Source organism: Hylobates moloch, unplaced genomic scaffold, assembly GCF_009828535.3.
Source record: "Hylobates moloch isolate HMO894 unplaced genomic scaffold, HMol_V3 SCAFFOLD_12, whole genome shotgun sequence".
NCBI lineage: Eukaryota > Metazoa > Chordata > Mammalia > Primates > Hylobatidae > Hylobates > Hylobates moloch.
The window spans coordinates 62,499,260-62,512,149 of NW_026652287.1; positions in this window are offsets into that span (position 1 = coordinate 62,499,260).

Below are 12,890 nucleotides of genomic sequence, written 5' to 3' on the forward strand. Positions count from 1 at the left end.
GCACTTTTCCATTCTTTGGCCTTTGACTTCAGACTGAATTACACCACTTGCTTTCCTGGATCTCCAGTTCCCAGACAGCAGATGGTGGGACCTCTCAGTCTCCATAATCACATGAGCCAGTTCCTACAATAAAGCTCTTCTTATCTCTCTTGCTCTCCTTCTATAAATAGGTCAGAGAGAGACAGCGAAACAGACAGACAGCGATTCTCATGCCTCAGCCATCTGAGAAGCAGATGGCTGCCACCACATCCCGTTAATTGTTGTATTTTTAGTTGAGACGAGGTTTCGCCATGTTGGCCAGGCTGGTCTTGAACTCCTGGCCTCAATAGGAGATAGATAAGACAGATTGAGCGATTGAGAGATCGATCCTGTTGGCTCTGTTTCTCTGGAGAACCCTAATACACAGATGATGTTATCTGGACTTTTCTGCACAGGCAGCAGTGTGCTGGAGCTGTCCTCTCTCTTTGTTGGAATCGTACCTTGACAGTAAGTGCTTCCTTAAATCTTGTGCCCTAGGTGCCTACCTTGCCTCGCCCTAGTCCCAGCCCTAGTACTTTGGAGAAAGATCCATAAAAAGCCAGCAGATGCAGGAATAAGCCACTGTAATCATGTCTCGGTCTAAAGAGCTCTGGTTCCTGAAGTTCCTTCATACAGGAGTTGGTCCTCTCCATTCCTCTGCATTGGGCTGACAGTGGACCTAGAAGTCATTGGATTTTAACTTCATGTCCCATCATTATCATCCATCTCGAGAACTTTTTCATCTTCCCAAACTGAAACTCTGTATCTAAGCAATAATGCTCCAATCCCCCCCGCCTCAGCCCCTAGCAACCACCATTCTACCTTGTGTGTGTGTGTGTGTGTGTGTGTGTGTGTGTGTGTGTGTGTGTGTGTGTGTGTGTGTGTGTGTGTGTGTGTGTGTGTGTGTGTGTGTGTGTGAGACAGAGTTTCGCTCTTGTTGCCCAGTTTGGGCTAGAGTGCAATGGCGCGATCTCAGCTCACTGCAACCTCCACCTCCTGAGTTCAAGCAATTTTCCTGCCTCAGCCTCCCAAGTAGCTGGGATTATAGGCATGTGCCACCACATGTGGCTAATTTTTGTATTTTCAGTAGAGACGGGATTTCACCATATTGGTCAGGCTGGTCTTGAACTCCTGACCTCAGGTGAACCACCCGCCTCAGCCTCCCAAAGTGCTGGGATTACAGGCATGAGCCACTGCGCTGGGCTCCACCATTCTACTTTCTGTCTCTGTGAGTTTGACTACTCTAGGTACTGCATACCAGAAAAATCATACAATATTTCTGGTTTTGTTAGAATATCCTCTTTTCAAAATGAATAAACTCCTGGTTAAAGATGGTGGGTTTAATCCTATAGTTTATCACCACTCCCTCCCAATACCCCACTAAAATAATATAGTAAAGGAAGGGCCAGGTGCAGCGGCTCACGCCTGTAATCCCAGCACTTTGGGAGGCTGAAGCAGGCGGATCACAAGGTCAGGAGATCAAGACCATCCTGGCTAACACGGTGAAACCCTGTCTCTACCAAAAATACAAAAAATTAGCTGGGCGTGGCAGCGTGTGCCTGTAGTCCCAGTTACTCTGGAGGCTGAGGCAGGAGAATGGCGTGAACCTGGGATGCAGAGCTTGCAGTGAGCTGAGATCACACCACTGCGCTCCAGCCTGGGCGACAGAGCGAGACTCCATCTCAAAAAAAAATAATAATAATAATAATAGTAAAGGAGGTAATAAGTTGGAAATCTACAAGACATGGGAAGCCACCAAGAGATAAGAAATTTCAGCCGGGCGCAGTGGCTCACGCCTGTAATCCCAGCACTTTGGGAGGCCGAGGCGGGCGGATCACAAGGTCAGGAGATCGAGACCATCCTGGCTAACACAGTGAAACCCCGTCTCTACTAAAAATACAAAAAATTAGCGGGGCGTGGTGGCAGGCACCTGTAGTCCCAGCTACTTGGGAGGCTGAGGCAGGAGAATGGCGTGAACCCGGGAGGCGGAGCTTGCAGTGAGCCGAGATCCGGCCACTGCACTCCAGCCTGGGCAACAGAGTGAGACTCCAACTCAAAAAAAAAAAAAAAAGAAGAAGAAATTTCAACAGAATTATTAAAGATGTTAAGTAGCCAGGTGCAGTGATTCATGCCAGTAATCCCAGCACTTTGGAAAGCTGAGACAGCAGGATTATTTGAGGTCAGAAGTTCAAGACCAACATAGAAAGACCCTGTCTCCACCAAAAAAAAAAAAAAAATTAGCCAGGCTCGTGTTGCTGTGTGCCTGTATCCCCAGCTACTCTGGAGGCTGAGGCAGGAGGATCACTTGAGATCAGAATTTGAGGCTACAGTGAGCTATGATTGCACTACTGTACTCCAGCTCAGGTGACAGACAGCAAGACCCTGTCATTAAATTTAAAAAAATAAAAAAAGACGTAAAGTAGAGGGTGGACCCAAAGGACAAATACTGTAGGACCAATACCACTTATATGAGGTTCCCAGAGGGGTCAGATTCACAGCCACAGTAGGCAAGATGGTGGTTGCCAGGGGCTGGGGGAAAGGGGAATGAAGAGTTATTGTTTAAATGGGTACAGAATTTTATTTGTGTGTTTGTGGCTTTGTTTTTGTTTTTGCTTTGTTTTTGTTTTGTTTTGAGATGGAGTCTTTCTCTGTCACCCAGGCTGGAATGCGGTGGTATCATCTTGGCTCACTGCAACCTCCGCCTCCCAGATTCAAGTGATTCTTGTGCCTTGACTGCCCCAGTAGCTGGGATTATAGGTGTGCACCACCGTGCTGGGCTAATTTTTGTATTTTTAGTAGAGACAGCATTTCACCATGTTGCCCAGACTGATCTTGAACTCCTGAGCTCAAGCGATCCACCCACCTCAGCCTCCCAAAGTGCTGGCCGCGCCTGGCTGGGGATTGAATTTTAGTTTGGGGAGATAGAAAAGTTCTGGAGACAGATGGTAGTCATGGTTGCACAATAATGTGAATGTATTTAATGCTACCGAACTGTACGCAGAGAAGTGGTTAAAATGGTGATGTTTATGTTATGTGTATTTTATCATACGCACACAAAAATAAAGGGTAGCAGTAATGGACGAGAGAAGCAGAGGCTGACAGGGACTGGAATGGACACGGAGTGAGGGTGGAGAGGGGAATAGCAGCCAAGCAGAGAGCAACCCATACTTTGGGACCACCAAGTGGCTCATGCCCCATAAATTCCCGGTAGAGCAAAGGGTAGAAGTAGGACACGGAGCAGAATCTTCCTACTCCCTGACCCTCACTCATCTCACACAGCAGCCATGTGGTAGCTTGACATGCACCCACCTCAGAAAAGTTGCAGGGGTTCTTCTGTTAAAAAAAAAAAAAAAAAGAGGCTGGGTGTGGTGGCTCAAACCTGTAATCCCAGCACTTTGGGAGGCCGAGGCGGGCGGATCACTTGAGGTCAGGAGTTTGAGAACAGCCTGGCCAACATGGGGAAACCCTGTCTCTACTAAAAATACAAAAATTAGCCGGGTATGGTGGTGCACACCTGTAATCCCAGCTACTCAGGAGGCTGAGGCAGGAGAACTGCTTGAAGCAGGGAGGTGGATGTTGCAGTGAGCCAAAATCGCACCACTACACTGCAGCCTGGGCAACAGAGCAACACTGTCAAAAAAAAAAAAAAAAAAAAAATCAAATGTCTTAAAACACCCACAATCTGTCATTTGGAGGTTCACCAATGTCTAGAGAATGGCTTCCTTCCTGATCACCCTAAGTGAAGTCCTCCAGTGAATGAGTCCACTAAAAACACCGAGGCCCTCAAGAAATGATTTATGACATCGTTCTCACATACATTCCAATATGGTGACTTTGATGAAAGTCTCCAACATGCAAGACTCACACTAAGATATGCAAGCAAAAAGCAGGACCAGGAGGCAGGGACATCTTCATGCTATGTAACTGTCAGCACAGCCAAACCCATGCATAGTCAGAACCAGTAGCACATGTGCATAACAGGCCCACCCTACCATGCACACAGCCTGGACAGCAGGCCTGCATGGAGCAAAGGTAACTCAGGAATAGAAAAGAACTTTAAAATTTCTCTACGTACTTGGCCTGTGAGCTAAATCTGCATTTATCATAGCTGGAAATCAATAGACAATCTCCAAAATGGATGAATCAAGAACTGGTGATAATGGGATACTACTCAGCCATTAAAAAAAAAGAAATTGTGTCTTTTCACATGTAACCGCAGCACTTTGGGAGGCCAGGATGGGAGGATTGCTTGAGGCCAGGAGTTTGAGACCAGCCTGGACAAGAGAGGGAGACCTCTGTCTCTAAAAAAAGAAAAAGACATCATGTCTTTTGCAGCAACATGGATAGAACTGGAGGCCATTATCCTAAACGAAACAACTCAGAAACAGAAAGAAAAATGCTGCATGTTCTCACTTGTAAGTGGGAGCCAAATAATGTGTACACATGGACATAAGTGTGGACTGATAGACACTGGAGACTAGGAAAGGTGGGAGGCTGGGAGGAGTGTGGATGATGGGAAATGAACAGGTACAGGTTGGGCGCAGTGGCTTATGACTATAATCCCAGCACTTTGAGAGGCCTAGTTGGGTGGCTCTCTTGAGCCCAGGAGTTCAAGACCAGCTTGGGCAACAGGGCAAAAACCCTGTTTCCACAAAAAATACAAAAATTAGCTGGGTATGGTGGTGCATGCCTGTAGTCCCAGCTACTTAAGAGGCTGAGGTGGGAGGATTGCTTGAGTCCAGGAATTCCAGGCTACAGTGAGCAGAGATCGTGCCACTACACTCTAGACTGGGCCACAGAGTGAGAGCCTGTCTCAAAAAAAAAATAAATCAAAAAATAACAGGTACAATGTACTTTATTCAGACAATGGGTACACTAAAAGCCCTGACTTCACCATTACTCAATAGATCCATGTAACAACACTGCACTTGTACCCCTAAAATTAACACAAATTTAAAATAGGACAAGGTGCAGTGGCTCAGGCCTGTAATCCCAGCACTTTAGGAGACAGAGGTGGGTGGATCACTTAAGGTCAGGAGTTCAAGACCAGCCTGAGCAACATGGTGAAACCCTATCTCTACTAAAAATACAAAAATTAGCCAGGCAAGGTGGTGCATGCCTGTAATCCCAGCTACTCGGGAGGCTGAGGCACAACAATTGCTTGAACCCAGGAGGTAGAGGTTGCAGTAAGCCTAAATGGGTGACAGAGCGAGACTTCATCTCAAAAAAATAACTAGTGATGTAACCCTATTGTTTCCATGCAACAATAACCACCAGGAGAAACAGCTGAAGGAACTAAATATGGTTGCCTCCATAGGACCATAGGACCACAGCTGGGGAGAGAGAGGCCGGAATGATCTCCATGCATCATAAACCCTCCTGCATAATTTGATTGTTTAACCTTATGCATGTATTAGTGATACTTTGATTTAAAAAAAAAGTGTTCCAAAGAAAATGACTAGAAGGTTTTTTCTCCTATAGCATTGTTTCATTCTGGAATCTTCCAATTAAGCTTTTGGCTAAACATATAAATATGATAATGATAATTATTCAGGAATCAGGAGGTTTGTAAAAACATTGTGCCATTAGAGTAATCAAGCTCTGCTCTAACACATCTTGGCTTTTTGGGATAATTAGACCACACTGGAGGCCCAGATGGGGTGAATGAGAAAGCCATGGGTGTCTGCCACAGAGTAACAAGAAAACATCACACAAACCTACTCAGCTGGTAGTTGAAATCTGCATGTTAACTTAGTACACAAGGAGAAAAGAATAAAAATACTTGGATTTAGGGCAAAACATTTCACTTTAAAAACTAAGCGTAGAACATGAGTGCAGTAATTAATGTCCTACATAACTTATTTTAAGCCCTTGTGTTAAAATCAACTCTTTTGGCTGAGGGGAGGGGACAGGTCTCACTCTGTCCTCCAGGTTGGAGTGCAGTGGTGCAATCATAGCTCACTGCAGCCTCGATCTCCCAAGCTCAAATGATCCTCCCGCTTCAGCCCCCCAAGTAGCTGGTACTACATACATGCACCACCATGCCTGGCTAATTTTTGTAGAGACGGGGTTTTGCCATGTTGCCCAGGCTGATCTCCAACTCCCAGGCTCAAGAGATCTGTTTACCTTAGCCTCCCAAAGTGCTGGGATTACAAGCATGAACCACCAGGCCTGGCCTAAAACAAAATCTTTAAAGCTAGAAGTGATTTCTTCTATATGTTCCATTTTTAAAAAAATTCACCTCGTACTGTGAGCATAATACAAAAATAAAATTTAACCAATTAATTCATCTAACCAAGATTTATTGTGTTCCTACTCTGAGCCAGGTCAAGTTGGTGCTAAGAATGCAATGGTGAGACCGGGCATGGCAGCTCATGTCTGTAATCCCAGGACTTTGGAAGGCTGAGGTGGGTGGATCACCTGACGTCAGGAGTTCGAGACCAGCAACTATCTCAGACAGATCTCAGCAGTGAGAAGTCTCCTGAACTGAAAAATATCTAGGCGGAGCTGCAGTGAGAAGGCTTGACGGGGAGAATCTGGGAGAAGTTTCATGTGGTTTCTGGAATGTAGGACAAAGGCTTGGAGGGGCGAGGCACAGTGGCTAACGCCTGTAGTCCTAGCACTTGGGAAAGCGGAGGCAGTCAGATTGACTGAGGCCAGAAGTTCAAGACCAACCTGGCCAACATAGTGAGACCCACTTCTCTATTTATATTTAATCATATTATACGATAATGAAATGGTTTGGACCTGTGTTCCCACCCAAATCTCATGTCGAGTTGAAATCCCCAATGTTGGAAGGGGTCCTGGTAGGAGGTGATCAGATCATGGGGGTGGTTTCTAATGGTTTAGCACCATCCCCCTAGTGCTACTCTCATGATAGAGTTCTCACGAGATCTCCATGGCTGTTTAAAAGTGTGTGAGTGGTGGCTCCTGCCTGTAATCCCAGCGCTTTGGTGGGTGGATCACTTGGGGTCAGGAGTTTGAGACTAGTCTTGGTAACAAGATGAAATCCCATCTCTACTAAAAATACCAGAATTAGCTGGGCATGGTGGCTGGCGCCTGTAATCCCAGCTACTTGGCAGGCTGAGGCAGGAGAATCGCTTGAGCCCAGGTGGTAGATGTTGCAGTGAACCAAGATTGCGCCACTGCACTTCAGCCTGGGGCGCAGAGCAAAACTCCATCTCGAAACAAAACAAAAATTGTGTGACACCTCCCCCCACCATTATTTCTGCTCCATCCATATAAGACATGCCTGCTTCCCCTTCCCCTCCCACCACAGCTGTAAGTTCCCTGAGGCCTCCCCAGCCATGCTTCCTGTATAGCCTGCAGAACCATGAGCCAATTAAACCTCTTTTCCTTATAAATTACCCAGCCTCAGGCATTTGTTTCTAGCACTGTGAGAACGGACTAATACCGATAATATAAAAAATATTATTAGGCCGGGAGTGGTGGCTCAAGCCTGTAATCCCAACACTTTGAGAGGCTGAGGCAAGCCGATCACCTGAGGTCGGGAGTTCATGACCAGCCTGGCCAACATGGTGAAACCCTGTGTCTACTAAAAATGCAAAAATTAGCTGGGTGTGGTGGCACACACCTGTAGTCCCAGCTACTCCAGAGGCTGAGGCAAGAGAATTGCTTGAACCCAGAAGGCAGAGGTTGCAGTGAGCCGAGATCACAACACTGCACTCCAGCCTGAGCAACAGAGAGAGACTCTGTCTCAAAAAAAAAAGAATTTTTCTTTACTCAGAAAAATTAATTATAGATTAGTTTCCATTATTTTGATTACTTTCCAATCATACATATCTTATCAATTTCTATTGTTTGTTGTTAGGGTAGTTGGACAAATATTTGAGGAATGGTAAGGATAATAAAACTAATTGTAGAATGCTATTAAGTTTACAAAGCACTTAGTCATGCTTTTACTGCATTTACTTAGGAGGCAGATGGTATAGACAGATTTGCACCTGGTGCCGCCATTCTTCTGCCCTGTGTCCATGGAAGGCACTGGTAATTGATCACAGTACAAGCTCCTGATGTCTCAGACACAATCTCAGAATCCTTCTCAACACAAATCTCCAGGCAAGCAGTGTCATCTCCTTAAGTTGTCACTTGATGAAAAATTATATTTGCCATCCTAAAACGGTTTAAAGCACCTACATTGTGGAATTACAACAACTTGATTGAAATCCACGACTTCCACCTTAATACTAGATCTAAGTTACTTGACTTCCGCTTTTGAGTGGGGGGTGTGTGTGTGTATATGTGTGTGGTTTTTGTTTCATTTTTTTTTTTTGAGACAGAGTCTTGCTCTGTTGCCCAGGCTGAAGTACAATGGCGTGATCTCAGCTCACTGCAACCTCTGCCTCCTGGGTTCAAGCAATTCTCCTGCCTCAGCCTCCTGAGTAGCTGAGATTACAGACATGCATCGCCACGCCCAACTAATTTTTGTATTTTAGTAGAGACAGGGTTTAACCATGTTGGCCAGGCTGGTCTCGAACTCCTGACTTCAAGTGATCCACCCTCCTCCGCCTCCCAAAGTGCTGGGATTACAGGCATGAGCCACCGCACCTGGTTGGTTTTTGTTTTTTGTTTTTGGGGGGTTTTTTTGAGACATTCTCGCCCTGTTGCCAAGGCTGGAGTGCAGCACCACGATCACAGCTCACTGCAGCCTTGACCTCTTGGGCTCAAGTGATCTTCCCAGCTCAGCCTCCTGAGTAGCTGGGACTACAGCAATGTGCTACCACGTACAACTAATTTTGTTTTATTTTTGTAGAGCCAGGGTCTCGCTATGTTGCCCAGGCTGGTCTCGAACTCCTGGACTCAAGCAATCCTCCTGCTTCAGCCTCCCAAAGTGCTGGGATTACAGTCATGAGCCACCATGCCCAGCTAGTTTTCTCATTTTAAAATTAGACATAAAGACATGTAACAGAGAGCTGCTGTAACTAAATTAAGAAGCAGCAAACTATGAAATTTTACCATCTATGTCTTTAACTATACCAGTTCAATGATTCTGCTTTGACAAGAGACAGTAAGAGAAAGATAGGAATTAGTAACAATTCCACTCAATGTGCATGCACCCCAGAGCACGTATGGGATGGGAGACACCTTCCCTAGCAATGGTTATTAGTCTCAGTTTCAGTGTGTCTCTCACAGAATGAGAAGTTCACCCAATGAGAATGGGTCTGTTGTTTGAAGGAACATATTTTCCAAAACACATGGCCTCCAAATGCAAGCCAACAGCATCATATATTGCTTAAATGAAGGACCAGCAGTCTATCTCAACTTTAGAGAAAAAAAAACTAGCTAGGAGGTCCTCCCTAAGGATATAACAGATATGTTCCTAATGGATTTAAATATGGCCCAAGGCCAGGTGTGGTGGCTCACACCTGTAATCCCAGCACTTTGGGAGGCCAAGGCCGGTGCATCACCTGAGGTCAGAAGTTCAAGACCTACCTGGCCAAAATGGCGAAACCCTGTCTCTACTGAAAATACAAAAATTAGCCAGGCATGGTGGTGCATGCCTGTAATCCCAGCTACTCGGGAGGCTGAGGCAGAGGTTGCAGTGAGCAGAGATTGTGCTACTGCACTCCAGCCTGGGCAAAAGAGTGAGACTCCATCTCAAAAAAATAAATAAATAAAATAAAAATTAAAAATGAATATGGCCAAAAAAATCTTTCAAATTCCCCTTCCAGTTAGACTGTAAAGATCTAAATAAGCCACCAGTTTTGCTCTAAAGATGGGGGAAAACATAAAGTAAAATATCATACTGATTTTTTGGATATCATAAAATAGTCTAAAGGAACTAAATTCTAGAGAAAGAGGACAAGGCTTCATAGGTAGGAAAAATTAGGGATCAGTGGGGGCATTTGCCAAGTCTGGGCATGGGCAGGCAGAGGATGCGGCTCTCCATGGCTAAGAAGAAACCACTGATTCTTTAAACATCTCTACGGGCTGGAGCAACAGATGGAAATATCTAAGAACTCAAAACACAGTGCTAATCTTCCATTTTTGCTAAGTGGGTTGCAGTGCAGGAGGCTGGGTCTTCTGTCTTCCTCATTGAAAGACAGACAGAAAATTCCACTAACTCTTCATGCTTGGGTCCAAAATTCCACTAGAAGAAGGGGCCCATAAGACACGCAGATCACATCTTGCCCTTAAGACATTTAAAATCCAGGTGAACAAAAACTAACTAAATCTGCAATTCATCCAGCCCCAATTCAACTCCACTCTTGATTGGATCTGACTGATCAGCTCCTCATCCTAATTGACTGGCAAGAGGAAAGGGCTTGCCCTCTCCAGGGAAAAAAATATTTACTTCAGTCACTTTGGTTCTTTACAATGTCTAGCATACAGTATCTGGCTAGACACAATATCTGGCATAAAATTAAAAATTGTGAGATGCAAAGAAGCAGGAAATGTGACACATAATCAAGAGAAAAAAACAATCAATACATACAGATTCTTATATGATTGAGATGCTGGAATTCGCAGATAAGGACTTTATGATAATTACTATAAATATGTTAATGAAATTAGAGCATAAAATAGACAAAAAGATAAGAAGATGAAGACTTGCTTTTTTTTTTTTTTTTTTGAGACAGAGTTTCACTCTTGTCGCCCAGACAGGAGTGCAATGGCATGATCTCGGCTCACTGCAACCTCCACCTCCCAGGTTCAAGCGATTCTCCTGCCTCAGCCTCCCCAGTAGCTAGGATTACAGGTTCCTGCCACCACGTCCAGCTAATTTTGGTATTTTTAGTAGAGATGGGGTTTCACTATGTTGGCGAGGCTGGTCTTGAACTCCTGACTTCAGATGATCCACCTATCTTGGCCTCCCAAAGTGCTGGGATTACAGGCGTGAGCCACTCTGCCAAGCCAACAAGATGCAGATTTTCAACAGAAAAATACACTCTTTAAAAAGATAGCTGGACATGCTGGTGTGCACCTGTGATCCCAGCTACTTGGGGGGCTGAGGTGGGAGGATCCCCTGAGCCCAGGAGGTTGAGGCTGCAGTAAGCTGAGCTCGCACCCTATACTCCATCCTGGGTGACAGAGCAAAAGCCTGTCTCAAAAAATTTAAAAAAAATTTAAAAAGAGAGAAATCCATTAATCTGGGGATCAAGTGTACTAACACTAAGGTGAGATGCAATTTCAGGATAAGACTTTGGAGTATTGTTTACCATATATATATGTATATATATATGTGTGTGTATATATATGTGTATATATATGTATATAGATGTATATATATACGTATATATACGTGTATATATATGTGTATATATACGTGTATATATATGTATATATATATACGTGTATATATATATATTTTTAAACGGAGTCTAGCTCTGTCACCCAAGCTGGAATGCAGTGGCGCCATCTTGGCTCCCTGCAGCTCCCTGCTTCCCAGGTTCAAGTGATTCTCGTGCCTCAGCCTCCTGGGTAACTGGGATTACAGGTGTGTGCCACCATGCCCTGCTAATTTTTTGTATTTTTAGTAGAGACAAGGTCTCATTGTGTTGGCTAGGCTGGTCTTGAACTCCTGATCTCAAGTGATCTGCCTGCCTCGGCCTCCCAAAGTGCTGGGATTGCAGGGATGAGCCACCACGCCCAGTCACTATATCTAATTTTTACTGGCTTCCAGAAAGAACTCATCATGCTGTTCCAAAAAGTGAAGTTAGCCAACAGGATCTACTTCCTCTTTCAATCCGAGTCCACGCTCCTCCCAGACAATCCCAGCCAACGACAGAACACAGCAGGGGTACTAGGGCCTAACCATTTCTGTTCCAAAGAGCCATCTTTGCTCCAGGGCTTCCTGTTGGGTTGGCCAAGACGTTGTCAGATCTGCAGTACAGTCTAGGGCTCTCCCTGCTCAATCCTGCTTCTTCTCCATTTTACCTTTCCCAGGCATTACCTCCAATAAACCTCTTAACTCTGGCTCAGCATCTATTTCTGAGAAGAACCAACAGACACATATGGCTTTAGAACTCAACCTGTGGACTGGCCTCCCAAAGTGCCTGTAATCCCAGCACTTTGGGAGGCCGAGGCAGGTGGATTATTTGAGGTCAGGAGTTCCAGACCAGCCTGGCCAACATGGTGAAACCCCGTTTCTACTAAAAATACAAAAATTAGGTTGGCGTGGTGGTGCATGCCTGCAATCCCAGCTACTTGGGAGGCTGAGGCACGAGAATCTCCTGAACCCAGGAGGTGTACGTTGCAATGAGCCGAGATCATGCCACTGCAATCCAGCCTGGGCCACAGAGCGAGACCCTGTCTCAAAAAGAAAAAAACTCAACCTGTGTAAGATGTGTCTCCTCCAATGTGTGTAAGATGACTGACCCAATACCAGGCACAAAGCAGACTTTGTGTACTTTACAAAGTATACAATACCAGTGTATGTTAGGTATCTTTGCCTTTTGCATCATTTAGGATATGTGTTTGCTGGTCAGGAAAGACTCAAAATAACACTGCCACAAATAGGACAGCTGACAGTCCAAACAGTAAGGTGGCTTCACAGTGTCACAAAAGTCCTGGACTTCTAGCTGATCCTGTGAAATGGTCAGATAAGTGAGTGAAGCCATGTTGGACCCTCTAGACCAGGCAAGCTGCCCTCAATGATTCCAGTTGAGGCTATATGGAACTGAATGGCTTAGTCAAGCCTGATCCATGAAATTGAGAGGTATAATAAAGTGATAATTGTTTTAAGTCACTGAATTTGGGGTTGGTTCCTATAAACAGAACACAGCTCCTAACTAATACAAAGACAAAAACTTACCTTAAAAGTTTATATGTAGGCCAGGTGCGGTGGCTCATGCCTGTAATCCCAGCACTTTGGGAGGGCGAGACGGGCGGATCACAAGGTCAGGAGATCG